This window comes from Kogia breviceps, chromosome 11 (assembly GCF_026419965.1).
Source record: "Kogia breviceps isolate mKogBre1 chromosome 11, mKogBre1 haplotype 1, whole genome shotgun sequence".
Classification (NCBI taxonomy): domain Eukaryota; kingdom Metazoa; phylum Chordata; class Mammalia; order Artiodactyla; family Physeteridae; genus Kogia; species Kogia breviceps.
The window spans coordinates 34,350,689-34,368,057 of record NC_081320.1 but is presented as its reverse complement, the minus strand read 5'-3'; the positions used below and the strand labels follow the sequence as shown (position 1 = coordinate 34,368,057).

At 45.4% G+C, this 17,369-nt stretch overlaps 1 long non-coding RNA gene and 1 pseudogene across 2 annotated transcripts in view; one reads left to right on the top strand and one right to left on the bottom strand.

Annotated features, from left to right (window-relative positions):
• The first annotated feature begins 814 nt into the window (after window positions 1-814).
• LOC131765155 (serine/threonine-protein kinase MARK2 pseudogene) lies at window positions 815-2,603 on the top strand (annotated as a pseudogene).
• Window positions 2,604-3,080: 477 nt separating this feature from the next.
• Window positions 3,081-17,369, bottom strand: part of LOC131765947 (uncharacterized) — a 111,944-nt gene continuing 97,655 nt past the window's right edge. For both annotated transcript variants that reach the window (XR_010835446.1, XR_010835448.1), the window contains exon 8: window positions 3,081-3,510. This is a non-coding gene — a long non-coding RNA (uncharacterized lncRNA). The remainder of the gene's footprint in view (window positions 3,511-17,369) is intronic.

Here is a 17,369-nt window from a genome sequence, read left to right as displayed (position 1 = left end):
AAAAGGAATTGAATATTTCAAGTGTAGACATTACGAGGTCTTTAAAATTATTACACATTTTCAAACTAGAAATAAAAAGGCCACTGAAGTATCCTACAGATTTTAATTTATAACAAAGTGAATACCAATATCTAATAACACAAGTAAAGAAAAATTTCTTTGGGATCCTTTTTCCTAAGTGTAAAGGGGCCTTGAACTCAAAAAGTGAGAAAACCACTGTGGCTTATCCCCAGCTTTGATGGGTCCATTTCTTGCTCTGACCTCACAGTGCACCACTGTTATGAACTTCACAGAAGCCCTATAGGAGCCCAGCTGGGACCAGGTTTTTGGTCCTTAGAGCCCAGGAAGCTCCTTTTGGTGACCTGACGGCCTTGGACCCACAGTTACCTTGTTTTTTCCTTGTTTCTGCCATTTTGTTGATTTTTTTTCCTCTTTACTCCTTTTTACTTTTCTCTCTTCTTTGCCTTTTTCTCATTTTTCTTTATTTTTCTCTCTGTATCATTTCTTAGAGTTTTAAATTTTTTCTTCTCAATTTTTTGGTGTTTCTTTTCCATTTCTTCTGCTTTGCTTTCTTCCTTTCTTCTTTTTCTCATTTTTATCTTAATTTTAGTTAGTATTGCTAGATTAGTACAGTTCACATAGTCAGTATTGTTGGTATAGTTAGCATAGTTGGTATAGTTAATACTTTATTAGCATAGTTAGTGTAGTTAGTAGTAGTTAGCGCTGTTGGCACAGTTAGCATAGTTAGCGTTGTTAGTTAGGATAGTTAGCATTGCTAGTTAGTGCTGTCAGTCAGTGTAGTTAGGTCACAAGTATGCAGGGCCTCACAGCCAACTGTGCTGACAAGGAGGCTCATATTGATGATTATGAGATCCTCCACACCATTGGCGAAGGCAGCTTTGCTAAAGTGAAGCTGGCCCGGCACATTCTGACCGGGAGACAGGTCGCTGTGAAGGTCGTTAAAAAGAGGCGTCGGAGCTTCTCAACTTTCCAGCAGCGACTTTTCCGGGAAGTGCACAGTATGAAGGCTCTGAATCACCCCAATATTGTAAAACTGCTGGGGGTGATTGACACGGAGGAGACAATGTTCTTAATAATGGAGTACCTCAGTGGTGGGGACATGTACACCTACTTGAACATACATGGCCGTATGACAGAGGCACAGGCCCGAGGCCCGTTCCAGCAGCTGGTCTCTGCTCTGCAACACTGCCACCAGAGGGGCATCGTGCACCGGGACCTGAAGCCACCGAACCTCCTCTTTGATGCCAACATGAATATAAAACTCACAGACTTTGGCTTCAGCAACAAGTGTGATGACAGCAGGAAACTGGACACGTTCTGCGGCACAGTCGCGTATGCTGCCCCGGAACTCTTGCTGGGGCAGAGGTACAGCGGCCCTGCGGCGGACGTGTGGAGCCTGGGAGTAGTGTTCTACAACATGGTAACTGGGTCCAGTCCCTTTGTGGGAAAAGACGTGCAGGAGCTGCGGAAGCAAATCTTAAAAGGGCAATATCCCATTCCAAATTACCTGTCTGTGGAGATAAGGAGTTTATTACAAAAAATGATCTCCCTCAAGCCCAGTGACAGAGGCACCTTACCTGACCTCATGAAGCACCCATGGGTGAATATGGGCCAGAAGAAGCCACTCCAGCCACCCTGTGAAGAGGACCTGGAGGTGACAGTGAGGAGGATTCTGGACTCGATGTGGGACGAGATCCAGGACGGAGGAGAAGGCAGTGTGAGCTCCAAGAAACCAATGGTGGGGTCCTCCATCATAGCTGCAGGGCCCTTCTCCTCCGGGGACCTCAGTGGCAATGAACTCGAGCCTTTTCCAAGCCCTGAGTTGTCCACCCTGGAAACCAGGCGGCTCCACCAGGGAGAAAATATGCAAGAGCAGGAAGACCAGCAGGCAGGGCAGAAGACCAGTGAGCCTGCCTGTCCCCCACCCAGCCTGGACTCAAGGACTGCCACCCCCAGCCCAGCCCACCAGTGTGGCCCTGGAGCATACCCCTGCACCAGCAGCAGGACTGGAGCCCCAGCGGGAACCAGCTGCCCCCTGCATGTGTCCAACACTGGAAGGTCCTCCCACGCTGCACAGCCTGAGAGTATGTCCTCATCCATTCCCTTTGGCCACAGCCAGAAAAAGCAAGGGGTGGCTGGGACAGTCTGGAACTTTTTAAAAAGGCATCTTGGTGGTTGTTGCCAGCTGCCCAGCAAGAGGCGTCGTAATAAAGTGAGCCCATCTGAACCCCATGGGTGACCGAGGCAGGAAGGTCAGGCCGCCGCGCTCCCTGGGACCCGGTCCAGTGGAAGGTGACTGTGTTCTCTGCACGGCTTTCAGAAGCATCGTATCCAAGACCCTGGCCAGCTCAGAGGATGGTCCAGAGCAGCCAGGGCGACTGAGAGGCCACGGTGGCTGCAGGTCCGCCCCTCAACCCTCACCTGGGTGAAACTTCAGAGACTGGAGTGTCATTCCTGTGGCACGTCTCCCCTCCCCCAGTCTTCTGTCTTCCATGTTGGTGGGGGAGGGGGCGGATAGTTCTTGTTCCAAGAACTCCTTGGTTCTTCCAATTCTAGTTAATAAACTTGATGCTCCAGAAGGATGTATCACACTCTGCTTTGCGTCTTCCCTGCACAGAATTGGGGCTGTGCATTTTCCAGTTAGACAAGTGTGTAACCATGTAGTGCTTGGAGTTAATCAGAACAACTAAAGGGAAAAATGACCTAAGAGAATTAGCACAATGACTCCCAACAGCAACAACTGCTGCCCTGCAGGGCAGAAATGCAGAAAGTGTGAAATACCTTCCTGCACTAACATTACCGAATATTTTCAGAAGGGCCGAGGGGAACTTTTGGTCCCTGCAGCCTGTGTTAATGACAACAGAGAGGCCCCTAAGAGGATAAGAAGGTCCCGTGAACCAGCCTGTGCGCGGTGTGGTAAGGTCCCTGTGCAGCTGAGTTTCATGACTGTCACGCAGCAGTTGGGCTCTCCTCTTCCCCCGTGCGGAGGGGCCCTGATGCATGGGTGTATTTTATTTTTTTGATGTGCACCATTTAAAAAGTCTTGTTACAATATTCCTTCTGTTTTATGTTTTGGTATTTTTGGCCGCGAGGCATGTGGGATCTTGGTCCCCGACAAGGGATCCAACCCGCACCCCCTGCACTGGAAGGCGAAGTCTTCACCACTGGACTGCCAGGGAAGTCTCTTTTTAAATTTCATTGTTTTGATGCATGGGTTTGACCACGGGGACTGGATGATTATACTAGATGATCATACTTTCAAAACACTGGATTGGTCAGCGTTCCCTGGTTCCCTGGTTCAATAAGCCCTTGAACACACGGGTGACTGGGCAGGGTCTTCTTCCCAGAGGCCTCTCTCTGGGGGCACATGCTCTCGGAGGCATCACCTGCACAGTCCCATTGGCTCTCGTGTGCTTACAGGTCACTTGCCGACGGCGGAATCCTTCACTGCAAGACACAGAGCACTCTGACCACGTGCCCGTGAACCACCTAAACAAAAAAGTACAGGAGCTTAGTAAAGACAGGTAGGACAGATCCTACAGGAAGTGCCTTCCAAAGGAAAAATCGATCCTAACATGATGACTGTTTCAGGGCCCTCACACGTCTCTCTGGGAATGGGCAGCAGCACAGATAACTCCCAGCCATATGCTCAGAGTTGCTTTTACTCAGAGAAGCAACAGAATCACCACATGGACACAGCCAATAGAGGGGCGGGATAGAGCCGTCTTCAAGTATGTGAGGAGCCATGACTTGTGTGGCTTCATAGAGGAGAGCTAGGGCAAAATTAGGTGGAAACTTCAAAAAGGTGGGTTTCAACTCACTGAAACCAAAGGGAAGAAAATATTGCTAAAATCACCTATGTGCTCTTTGTGCTCTGCGACATTTGCATATTTTCTAATGTAATTGTCATCTTGTTCCCATTCTTACAATGAAGACACCGATGTCCACAGGGTTAAATAGCTATGGTCACATGACTAACATGCCAGCAAAGCTGGGACTGCTTCTAGATTTATCTCACCCTAAAGTTCATAATGATTAAAGGAGACTGAACTAGGAACTGGACACCTTGGAGATATTGAGTGCTCTGTCACTCAAGATGTTCGAGCTGCCACCAGGATGCTGCAGAGTAGGGGTTCCTAACCTGAGCCCCATGGTTCTCCAAGGGAACCATGGACTTGGATGGGAAAAGGATTACATCTTCATTGTCACTAAGCTCTAACGGCAATTGAGTATTGCCTTCAGTTGTAAAAATGCAGGCCACAACATATAGTAGGAGTAGCAGCAATACCTGTGATTTTGTTACCAATAGAAATCATAGCTGTTTTCACATGACATGAAAATTGTGGTAGGCATCCAAAACAGCAATTACATTCATCACCATTTCAAAATCAATGGTACTAGTAGATCCTATTATTTAGTGTGTTAATAGAGAAGCAAATTTACTACTACATCACATTTAAAACTCCTTCAGTAACTGTATTTCAATATAATTAATTGGCTTCCTTTGTAATCAAGTATATTTTATTTTATAGATTTAAAACCCTTGTTTGAGAAGGGAGCCATAGGCTTCTCTAGACTACGGAGGGCTCCGTGGCACTGAAATGTGAAGGACCCCTGATGGAGAGGGATCTAGGGTTAGATGATCTCTACTGTTTCTTCTAGGTATGAAAGTGTATGACTCTGTTTTTTCTAGGAGTGGCTAAAGGCTTGAGAGTACTTAATAAATAAGGATAAACTTCCCAATGTGAATTCTCACTTTGTGAGAATCAAGAATTGACATAAACCAGTTTTCTTGGATCAAATCCCTCCTAGTTATTCTAGCATCCGTTTGCTGCTTCCTGAGGGACAGATGACTCTTGCACAAGCTCTTCCTTTGAAGGATAGGAAGAGCTCATGCCAGAGTCAAGGTGCCTGCAGCACTGGAAGACAGGTCAAGGTGCCTACGGTACCCACGGCTCTTCTAAGAACGTGTTCCGAGGCATCTCCTTTGTTTCACCGTGTGACCATGCCTCCCACTTCTCCTCCAAGGCACAGATCATGGATCCGGGGTGGGCATTTGCACAGAGCAGTGAGCTGGACAACATTATGTACACCTCCGATTCCTCCTCAGTAAAATGAGGTTGATAATAGTGTCTGCCTCACAGGTTTGTGCTCAGTAAGTGCTACTACTGTTTGGTTTTTGTCTTGGTTTGTTTTTTTCTTTGTTTTTACTGTGAATTTTGCCACTGTGAGCTAAAATATTGCCTACCATATCAGTAAACAAAGGATGTTGCAGCCATCAAGCCATCACATGGCTGCCCTGACGGTGCACCACCCCCGGAGGAGACTCAGGATGAGACAGCACAGGACACTGGCCCCAGGCAGTGGAGGTGCACATCAAAGGAATGATTTCAGTGAGCCCAGACTCTTGCTTCTTCCCCTACAGACAAAGGCGCTAAATTCCTTAACTTGAGATAGCTGGTTTTCTTTAATTAACAGTAATCTTTTCATGTTCCAACTACCTGGTCTTTTGTTGCAAAATCTCCTATATATCGTGGCTCCCCAATCCGCTCCTTGCCACTTCAGAACAGTTTCTCAACATTATCTGGGATGCTATGTCCCAAGCTTGAAGTGCTCAGAATGTCTGTCGAATAAAACATACCTCTCCACTTTTAGGTTGTGTGTTATTTTCAGTTGACAGCATCATTGGTCAATTATCTGCTAGGGACTATGCTATTCAATCATTCATTCATTCATTTAACAAATATTTTTAGAGTGTGCAATGGGGCAATCAGTGTGCTGAGTGCTGGGGATAACTTGTTAATAAGCACACCAACTGTGGATTTGCTCTCCTGGAACTGATGGTCCAGTACGTGGGCAAGACAGGCAGATTGTGGTAAGAGCTGTGCAGAAGAATGACACGGAAATAGAAAAACATATAGCACAGGGGTCTGGTTTAGTTTGGGGCCTAGGTGGTTTCCCTGAAAATAGATGAATAGGAATAACTAAGTGCAAAGAGAGGAAGCAGTATGTGCAAAGGCCACGAGTCAGGAGACAGAACGGTATATCAAACCGACGAAAAAGACTATTGTGGATGGAGATCCAATAACCAGGCTGGGGGCTTCCCTGGTGGCGCAGTGGTTGAGAATCCGCCTGCCGATGCAGGGGACACGGGTTCGTGCCCCGGTCTGGGAAGATCCCACATGCCGCGGAGCGGCTGGGCCCGTGAGCCATGGCCGCTGAGCCTGCGCGTCCGGAGCTTGTGCTCCTCAAAGGGAGAGGCCACAACAGTGAGAGGCCCGCGTACCGCAAAAAAAAAAAAAAAAAAAAAAAACAACCAGGCTGGGAGACACAGCAATGAGGCAGAAAGGCAGCCTGAGACCCAAGCACGGAGGGACTTTTATTCTTTCACTCATGTATTCGGTGAGGCAGCAAATAGGTACTGGGCATTTACTTACCATGTGCAAGGCATTATTTTAGACATTGGGGGACAAAATGAACAAGATAGACACAGTCCCTATGCCAGGAATTTTGACCTTTGTCTTAAGAAGAAAGGGAAGGCATGGAAGGGTTTTTTTTAACATCTGTATTGGAGTATAACTACTTTACAATGGTGTGTTAGTTTCCGCTTTATAACAAGTGAATCAGCCATATGTCCACATATATCCCCATATCTCCTCCCTCTTGCGTCTCCCTCCCACCCTCCTATCCCACGGCTTTAGGTGGTCATAAAGCAGCGAGCTGATCTCCCTGTGCTATGCGGCTGCTTCTTACAATTGGTAGTGTATATATGTCCATGCCACTCTCTCACTTCGTCCCAGGTTACCCTTCCCCCTCCCCGTGTCAAGTCCATTCTCTAAGTCTGCGTCTTTATTCCCGTCCTGCCCCTAGGTTCTTCAGATTTTTTTTCTCAGATTCCATAAATATGTGTTAGCATAAGGTATTTGTTTTTCTTTGTGACTTACTTCACTCTGTATGACAGACGTCAGGTCCATCCACCTCACTACAAATAACTCGATTTCGTTTCTTTTTATAGCTGAGTAATATGCCATTGTATATATGTGCCACATCTTAGGTCGCTTCCATGTCCTGGCTATTGTAAAGAGAGCTGCAATGAACACTGTGGTACAGGACTCTTTCTGAATTACGGTTTTCTCAGGGTATACGCCCAGTAGTTGGATTGCTGGATCGCATGGTAGTTCTATTTTTACTTTTTTAAGGAAACCCCATACTGTTCTCCATAGTGGCTGTATGTATTCACATTCCCACCAACAGTGCAAGAGGGCTCTCTTTTCAACAGAGGAGCATCGTGATGAGTTTGTGTTTTCTTTAAGTTTTTTGTTGTTGTTGATCTGAACCATTTTTAAAGTTTTTATTGAATTTCTTACAATATTGCTTCAGTTTTATGTTTTGGTTTTTTGGCCTCGAGGCATGTGGGACCTTAGCTCCCCAACCAGGGATCGAACCCCACAGGCCCTGCAATGGAAGGCAAAGTCTTAACCACTGGACTGCCAGGGAAGTCCCATGAGTTTGTGTTTTCAAAGATGGTTCTGCTTATAGACTGGACAAAGCACTCTAGAGAGGAGATAAAACTCAGGAGGCTCCTAGAGTGGTCCTAGTGAGGAATGATGATGGCTTGGACTCCATTGGTAACAGTGGGAAATTGACAAGAAAGGATGGAAGTGAGAGGAAGGGGGGAGTTTAGGATGCTGTCAATGTGATCTGGAACACTGGGGACGGATCAGATTTGGTGGAGATCATGAGTTTGACTTTGGACATTTTTAAAACCATTGATTTGTGTTGTCTGTGACACAGAAAGGTTAGTAATGCTTTTACCCCTGGGGGTAGAGTCTAAGGAACTGTGCTTTTAACTTGTGCCTCTCATGATCTGGCCTACTGCCTTATCTGCGGGGTAAACCCATGAAATGAGCTTCACTGTGCTCTTAAGGTACACTGTGAGTACAAGAAACAGATTTGGGTAGCAATTAAGAACACAAGCTGTGAAATCAGACTATCTCAATTTGAATTCTGGCCCTTGTAACACTGAGGCCTAGGGGAGTTGTTCCAACTGTAAGATAGAAAATGAACGACATCAACCTCATAGGTGACTGTGAAGTGATCCACATAAAGCACTTAGCAGAGTGTCTTGTACGGTACATGCTAAACAAATCTTCCTGGTTGAGTTATTAAATCCAAATGACTGTGCATTTTAAAACAAGCCAAAACCTGATACCGATGAGATAAGAAGAGTGACCACACACACCTCGAGGGACAGTCCCGGATGTTACAGGGCTGGACCCAGCCATTGGCTTCTGGAGGTGCTCACAGAAGGCCTCACTCACTTCCTGCCCATTGGCCATTACGCACTGGGGTCTCTGAACTCGGGCTCCCAAGTGGCCCCAAGTGGCAGAACAATGTGTCCAGCTACCAAGCTCCCAGAAAGTCTCTACGGAAAGGAAATGAATGTCACGACAGCCCCCTGGATGAGAAATGATGAGGGGCTGGAGACAACCTGGCCAAAGACCACTGCCAGCTGTTTTCTGGTTAGCTGCCTGTCTGGTGCTCTGAGTAGCACACTGAGAATAAGCCACCATACAGTGCAAGGGAGTCCTTTAAATCTCCTTTTCCTTCAATTAGCTTATTGTAATAACTGGTGGGAATGGCAGCCAGAATGGGGCCCTTGGACCACAGCCTGGGAGAGGGGCTACTGCGGACCAGCTGGATCTGCCAGAAAAATCTCAGAGAGAAGCTGGAGGTATCCTGTGCAGTGCGCTGGCTCCTCAGGACTCTCCAAGCAGAGTCAACAGGACAAGAGTGGAGGGTCTCTCAGGGGATGCCCTAATGGGTTCTATTTCTCCAAAGTGGATCAGGCTGAGAAATGAAAGATGTTTAGCAGGGAGTAGGGATTAAGCAGAAATGTTAAAGTTGCATTTCAATTCCATTCTTACTTTTCCATTAATTCTGAATCTAAACTTCAGATTAGTCCTGAAAATGAATACATCATTTGTCCTGGAGACATCTAGAAAGGTGAAAATGGGAGTTTCCTTTAGAAACGTTGAAGCTGACCCCCTCCAATAATTATAGCGTTTTTTTCTTTAATCCCCATTCTAAGCAGCCTTTCCCTTCCCCTTTGACACATGGTAAAAAGATAAGGTAGGACACGATGATGACACATTTGTGTATGATCACAGAAAGTGCCAGATTTCTCGTAATTATCACAATTGATAGCTACCAGCTGTGTCCACAGGCTCCCTCACAGAGGGACTGATTCCTTTAACTTAATTGTTTTCCCGGTTTTCCTTTTGATTTAGGAATTTTTGTCCTAAGTTGCAAACGGTATCATTTGCAAAGGAGAAGGGAATATATTTTTAGTTGCTCCCCCAGGATTACAGTTTATTCAAAACAAATTTTAAAAATAGCTAAGTTTATTAGGAATTTTCCAGGTGATAGGCGCTGAGTTAAACACTTTAACATCAATTTTTCATTTAATCCTTATGGCCATCTTGTGAATTAGATTAGTTTTACTTGCAGAGGTGGACACTTAAAAAAGCTAAGTGACTTTCCCAAGGTACTTCAACTGGATTGGAGCCCAGTGTGCCTGTCTCCAAATATAACTCTTTCTACTCTGTCATATTTCACAAAGACACCTTGACGATTCAAGGCAGGACACATGTGCATTTCTTTAAAAAAATGTGGTTTTTTACTGAGGTATATAATTCATATACAATAAAATGCTCAGCTATCAGGCATGTGGTTTTATGAGTTTTCACAATTGTATGCACTTATGTAACCGTGATCCAAAGCAAGGTATATAACATTTCATCACTCCCAAAGTTTCCTCCTGTCTCTTTTTTAATCAACTTCTCTCTCCTCCCAGGCAACTACTTCTTCATTTCCATTAATATACAACAGTGCTATCTGTTCTTGGTCTTCATACAATATGTACCCTTGTGGGGTTTTTTTGCGGTACGCGGGCCTCTCACTGTTGTGGCCTCTCCCGTTGCGGAGCACAGGCTCTGGACGCGCAGGCTCAGCGGCCATGGCTCACGGGCCTAGCCGCTCCGCGGCATGTGGGATCCTCCCAGACCGGGGCACGAACCCGTGTCCCCTGCATCGGCACTGCACCACCAGGGAAGCCACTGCGCCACCAGGGAAGCCCATCTGTTTGTCTTCTTTTGCTTAACATAATGTTTTTGAGATCCACCCATATTGTCGTGTATATCAGTCATTCATTCTTTTTATTTATTGCTGAATAATATTCCATTGTATGAATACACCCACAAAGTTACACCCTATTCTCACAAACATTTCTGATTTTCTTAACTCTACCTCACTCCCTTGACCTCCTAAAGAGCTTTGCAAGCTGGAAATACCTAGATTAGGTTCTTGTGACCAAGTACTGATACGTGTGGAAAAAAATATTTGTGAAAGAAGACAAATGAAAGAATCAATTCCACAGTTCTTAGCACATCTTCCCTCTATTAATATTTACCAAGTTAGCAATTGTTTTGCAACTAGAAAACCGATGTCTGCATTACCATAAATAAGGATGCAGATTTGGGATATGAGCTCCGTGGGCTTCCTCAGGACTGATTTTTTTTTTTTTTTAATGTTCAATATGGAAGGAAAAAGTTGAACCCCAGTAGGTTCAGGAGGAAGGGAAAAGCTGGCTGGACGCCTAGGAATAATTTTACTTATTGCAAAGTGCAAAACATGGAGGGTCTCTTAACTAAATCCTTTTCTTAGCACATGCTTTACCACCAGAAAATCTGCAAATTAATTCCAAATCCCAGACCCGAAGGTAGGAGTTCTCTTGTTGGCCCATTACTGTTGGTTCCAGTGTTGGATGCCTGGAGCATATGCTGTCTATGGTCCTTGGGAAATAGAAGTTTACTGCCTGACTGTTTGTTCTGAGAAAAAAAAAAGGAACACTTGTTTACCAATTAGAAGTTATCTAATTCTTGTTCCAGCTTGGGTGTTCTTAAAGACGACAATTCCTGGGGAATAATTCCTTTGCAATAGAATGCTCTGTCCCAGGACACTCAGGCTCACACAGATCTGGGAGCCATGTGTGGTGCTGGGTGTGCGGAGTGCCACGGGGGCTTAGTCAGAGTTATTAACTACGCTAACAGGTAGCATCTCTGCATGTTTTCAGGGTTTATAGCCTAACTAACAAGGTAGGAAAAAATACATTCACCAGAATTCCAAAAGGGAATGGAGGAAGCAGCTGGGGCTTATAGGGCTCTTCCCCTCCAGAGAGCTTTGGGAACAGAAGAAGGGGTGATGTTTTATAGGGGACCTATAAATGAAAATCATTGAAATGCTCCGGGGTGCCAGTGTTTCCTGCAGGCAAGCTTTACGTGCATCCAGTGCCCTGGTTTTTACCTCTGGTATCCTGTTTTTATTTTTATTTTTATTTTATATTGGAGTATAGTTGATTCACGATGTTGTGACAGTTTCGGGTGTACAGCAAAGTGATTCAGTTATACATACACGTGCATCTATTCTTTTTCAAATTCCTCTCCCATTTAGGTTATTAAAGAATACTGAGCAGAGTTCCCTGTGCTATACAGTAGGTCCTTGTGTGTTGTCTATTTTAAATATAGCAGTGTGTACATGTCAGTCCCAAACTCCCCATCTATCCCTCCCCCCAACCACGCTTTCCCCAGGCTAACCATAAGTTCATTCTCTAAATCTGTGACTCTGTTTCTGTTTTGTTAGTAAGTTCATTTGTATCTGGTACCCTGGTTTTTGTGGCTGCCACCCAAGGGATGCTCCTTGATCTGGTGGCTCTGTTGGCCAGGGCTGGAAGGGGTGGGTGTAGGGTTAGCAGTGGGATGGAGGGGTGGGAGGGTAGGGAGGAGGTGGGGGGTGTTGGCTTCCATCCCTGGGTCCCACAGGACTGTGGCAATTAGAGAGGTAGTTCTTGGCAGGCTACCACCGCCAGGGCACCGCACAGACAACGGACTGAAACACACCCCCAGTCTTTCTATGAAGGAGGTGTCTTTGCTTGTCCTGGAGCTTTGGCCTGAGGGGCTGGCTTCAGGTCTGGCTCACATTTAGTGGCCTATGGAGCTGCTTTCAAGGAATGTAGGCTGTAGAATGTAGCGCCCCTTGGCGCTCTCCCTCTGCCTCGCACCAGCTCACCACTATCACCCAGAAAAGGAACTTACACAATCATTTGGGACCCTGATTTCAGCAGCTGCCACCCAGGGGACCCCTCCAAATCTTCTGACGCTGGTGAGCATCAGGGGTTACACTTACAGTCCCACAGGACTGTATATATCTACATACTTAAAGGAAAAACTGATCCTGAGGGTCAAGCTTGCAGTCAGCCTCAATCTAGGTTCTGAGAGCCTCCCGTTTGAGACACTGACAGGTCTTAGCACATCCTCAACTATGAGGAGTTATTAAATACATACAGTAAGTCCCCTGCATACAAACCTTCAAGATGCGAACTTTCAAAGATGCAAACGTGCGTTCGCATGTCCAATCACGTGTTAGTTCACGTGTCTAGAGTACATTGTCACATCACATGCATCTTGTACAAGTGGTTGTGCTTTTGTGTACTTTACTGTACAGTACTGTATAGAGGACAGTTGTACAGTATCTTTATTTCAAGCCCAGGATGTCTGGAAGCAAGCGTAAAAGCAGCAGTGATATAGCTGGTACTTTTCAAGGTAATGTACTGTAAGAATAAAAATGTTTTCTTTATTTTTTGTGTTTGTTTTTTATGTATTATTTGTGTGAAAAGTATGATAAACCTATTACAGTACAGTACTATAAAGCCCACTGTCTTAGTTGGGTACCTAGGCTAACTCTGTTGGACTTGACAACGAATTAAACTTACGAACGTGCTCTTGGAACAGAACTCGTTCATACGCAGGGGACTTAACTGTAGGAGGCTGCTTGGACAAGCACAAAGGTTAGAGAGACAACCAGGAGCTGAGGCAGAGCTGAATGACAAGGTTCATCTCCTGCATGAGGCTACTCCTTCAAAACTGGGAAAGGTTGTTGCTTCATCTCTATAGAAGCCAACACAGAGGCACAGAGTGGTTGAATGGATGAAAAACCAAGACCCATCCACATGCTGCCTACAAGAGACTCCCTTTAGATGTAAGGATACACACAGACTGAAAGTGAAGGGATGCAAAAAGATATCCCATGCAACTGGAAGTTAATAGCACGAGGAAAACTGTAAAATCACACAGATGTGGAGACTGAAAAACATGCCACTGAACAACCAATGGATCATCTTGCTTTTCTAGATTTTCTTGGGGACATAGCACATACGCTACCTAAGATTGACCTTCGTGATACAGTGGATGCTCTCGTGTGCTTCTTGAGTGCTAGTTCAATGCCTTTTTTTTTTTTTTTTTTCCTTAAGGAGACTTTCTCTCTCTCTAAAGTAAGAGTTGAGCTTCAGTCTGGGCCAGAGTGAGAGCAACAGCTAGTTTGTGGGTTTTTTTTTTTTTTTTTTTCGGTACGCGGGCCTCTCACTGTTGTGGCCTCTCCCGTTGCGGAGCACAGGCTCCGGACGCGCAGGCGCACCGGCCATGGCTCACGGGCCCAGCCGCTCCGCGGCACGTGGGATCCTCCCGGACCGGGGCACGAACCCGCGTCCCCCGCATCGGCAGGCGGACTCTCAACCACTGCGCCACCAGGGAAGCCCTCAATGCCATTTTTACCGCCTAACCTCAGCATTCTGACTCAGAGCTCTAATGAGCAGAAATTCCCCCTGGCCCCATCTAGATAGATCCCAACCAGCATCTCTGCTCCCAGTGCTGACTATACTTGGTATCTCTTTTACACATTTTATTTTTATTTCAAAGGGTAACATTAGGAAGAGCGAATCAGGTCTCTCTCTTTTCTGCCTACAGACCACACAAGTAAATCTGCAGTTTCCTGAAAGCCTCAGACCATACTGCTCAAAAATGTCAAGAGTAAAGATGAGAGACTAGGTTAAATTTATCTTGGGATTCCTTTCAGCTGAAAGATATGTGTGAGATAAATTCATCCGTTCAACCATCCACCCACTTGTCACTTTATATATTTATTCAACTCACTTTTATTATGTACCTCCTATGACCATCACTCTTCTTGAGCATTATTACTTCATTAATCTCTCACCTTCCAGTAGATCATGAGGATAGCGCCTAGCAAAGAGTAGACAAATGAGTATTTGCTGAATGCATAAATGAGTGAACTAGGGAATGGATCTACTAGAAGAAAATTATATCCCAAAGATACGTCAGCATGACTTCCTGGTTATTCACGCCAGTGTTCTCTTCCAAATGGCAAAGATAAAATGCCGACTCTATTATTAAAAATCTTCATAAATTCAGATGCTATTATTTTGGAATCTGTGGTAATTTAGAAAAGGGCGGTATTAGCTAGGAGGAAAAAAACCTCCATAAATATTTTGAGGCAAAAAATGTGAAACATTTCAGAAATCCCTTCAAACACTTAACTAGCCTCTGTATATGTGAGTTTAAATTGTTATTTATTAATTAAAGGGATTCCTTTAAGACCTCTGCTAAGTCATTCGCTCTTGAGTAACTGAACTTTTTTTTCTTTTTTTTTTTTCCTTCTGCGGTACGTGGGCCTCTGTTGTGGTCTCTCCCGTTGCAGAGCACAGGCTCCGGACGTGCAGGCTCAGTGGCCATGGCCCACGGGCCCAGTACTTCCGCGGCATGTGGGATCTTCTTGGACCGGGACACGAACCCGTGTCCCCAGCATTGGCAGGCGGGCTCTCAACCACTGCGCCACCAGGGAAGCCCTGAACATTTTTTAAAGCAACGCTAAATTTGAAAATGTTTTACAATTTAAGGATATTCAGATTCACCTCCTGCAACGAGTCCCAATTAAGGGAGTTTTCTCAAGTTATAAAACCTCTTACAGTGAGAGACCCTGAAGCACTTCACATGTATTGGCTTATTCATTATGCCTTTATCGTAAGAAGCATGCAAGCAACAGTGGTGTCAATTCTAGATTGAAAAGAGGTGTACTAAAGCCCTTCAGCCAGGTAAAACAAGCCACGTGGGGTCCTCGGGGAAGAGAACTCCAGGCAGAAAGAATAGCTCACGCTTCAGCCCTGAAGCAGGGCTCTTACCATGGGGTCCCTGAACCTCATGTAGGTCCACAGACGGAATTCAGGGGTTTGTGACCTTTCCACTTCAGCTGAGATTTAGCATTTCCATCAACTAGGAACATAAGCAACAAACCAAGGTAGCAGTACCTTGGACAAAAATATCTGGAAATCACAGATATTTTCATATCACGTTATAATTCTTACAGATATCTCACAATATCTTTTATACCATCACTACTTCAAAACCATGGTATTTATTGGATGAATGTTAACTTTTCAATTGAATGCATTAGTAAAGAAACATATTATTAGATTGCATACTTGCTTTATTACTATTGTGTTATGGGTATTTTGATTATAATTGGTTTTCTTTGTAATATATAGTCTGCATCTGAAAACACTGTTCTGAGAAGCAGTCCCCTAGGCTTCATCAGACTAGACTTCAGGGCATGTTTCTCTTATTTTGGAAAAAGATAAAAGAACACTGTGGCTGCAGGGATGTGAGCAAGGTCAGAGAAATGGCAGGTCGGGTGGGGGCTCAGATCACAGAAAGTCTTATAGGTCATTGTAAGTCTCTTTTTATTCTAAAGGCTTTGAAGAGTTGTGTGTTCTGACTCTTGATTTTAAAGGATTACTCTGACTGCTACGTTGAGAGTAGATTGTAGGGGGCAAGGGCAGAGAGGGAGACCAGTGAGGAGGCTGTGATTACAATCCAGCCTAGTGGTGATGGTGGGTTGGAGCAGCTTGGTAGCAACTGAAGTGGTAAGAAATGTTCAGATTCTGGATATATTTTGAAGGTGGATATATTTTGAAGGATTTCTCTGGGGAATGGGGGATTGATGGATAGAGGGCTATGTCAGAGAGAAATGTAGGTCATATATGATGTCAGGGCTTCCCTGGTGGCGCAGTGGTTAAGAGCTCGCCTGCTGATGCAGGAGACACGGGTTCGTGCCCCGGTCTGGGAAGATCCCACATGCCGCGAAGCGGCTGGGCCCATGAGCCATGGCCGTTGAGCCTGCGCGTCCAGAGCCTGTGCTCCGCAATGGGAGAGGCCACAACAGGGAGAGGACTGCGTACTGCAAAAAAAAAAAAAAAAAAAAAAAAAGATGTCAAAATTTTAGGCTCAGGCAACTGAAATAAAGGCACTGCCATTCTCTGAGAGTCAGAGAAAAACTCCATGAAGAAGCAATTTTGGGAGCAAAACTCACATTCAGTATTGGATAAGTTAGGTTTGAAACATCTGATATTCACTGGGAGATGCTGAACAGGCACTTGGATCTGTTCACCTAGAGCTTAGAGGAAAGGTTGGGGTTGGAAATACAAATCAAGGAGTTGTCAGTATACAGATGACATTTGAATCCTTGAGCATGAATGAGATTGATGAGAAAATGAGTACAGCTGGAGAGGAGAAAATGTCTGAGCACTAGTCCTGAGGTACCTTAACTTAGAGATCAGAGATGTGAGGCTAAGTCAGCAGAGGAGGCTAAAAAGGAACAGGTGATACGGTGGGCATAGAACCAGGACTGTGGTTTCCCAGAAGCTGAGGAGAAAATATTTCAAGAAGGAGGGAATAGCAACTGTCAAATGTAATCAGTGTCAAAGGGCCAAGCAAAAGTTCTGAGGATTGACCACTGAATTGGCAATGCACAGACTTACATGGTGGGCCTGTTGGTAACCTTGACGACAGCTCTGAAGGCTGAGTGGTGCAGATAAACTTGGCTGGAGTGAGCTCACGGGAGGATGAAATTGGAGACTGTACAAACTACTCTTGAGGCGTTTTGCTATGATGGAAATCGAGGAATGAGACAGGGGGAGAGTGGAGTCAAGATCAGGTTATCTAAAGGTGGCTTCACCCACCTGGAATTTGCAAAATCTTTCTGTTAGCCCTGCTCCTACCCTGGCCTTCCTTTCACTCTTTGATTCCCTACCATCTATTTTCAACATGGTAGCCAGAGTGTTTCTCCTAAAACGTAAGTCAGATCATGCCATCCCTCCAATGGCTTCCATCTCATTCAGAATAAAAAACAAAGTGCTTAGGGCTTCCCTGGTGGCACAGTGGTTGAGAGTCCTCCTGCTGATGCAGGGGACGTGGGTTCGTGCCCCGGTCCGGGAAGATCCCACATGCCATGGAGCGGCTGGGCCTGTGAGCCATGGCCGCTGAGCCTGCACGTCTGGAGCCTGTGCTCCGCAACGGGACAGGCCACAACAGTGAGAGGCCCGCGTACCACAAAACAAAACAAAACAACAAAGTGCTTATGATGGCTTATATGGCGCTACG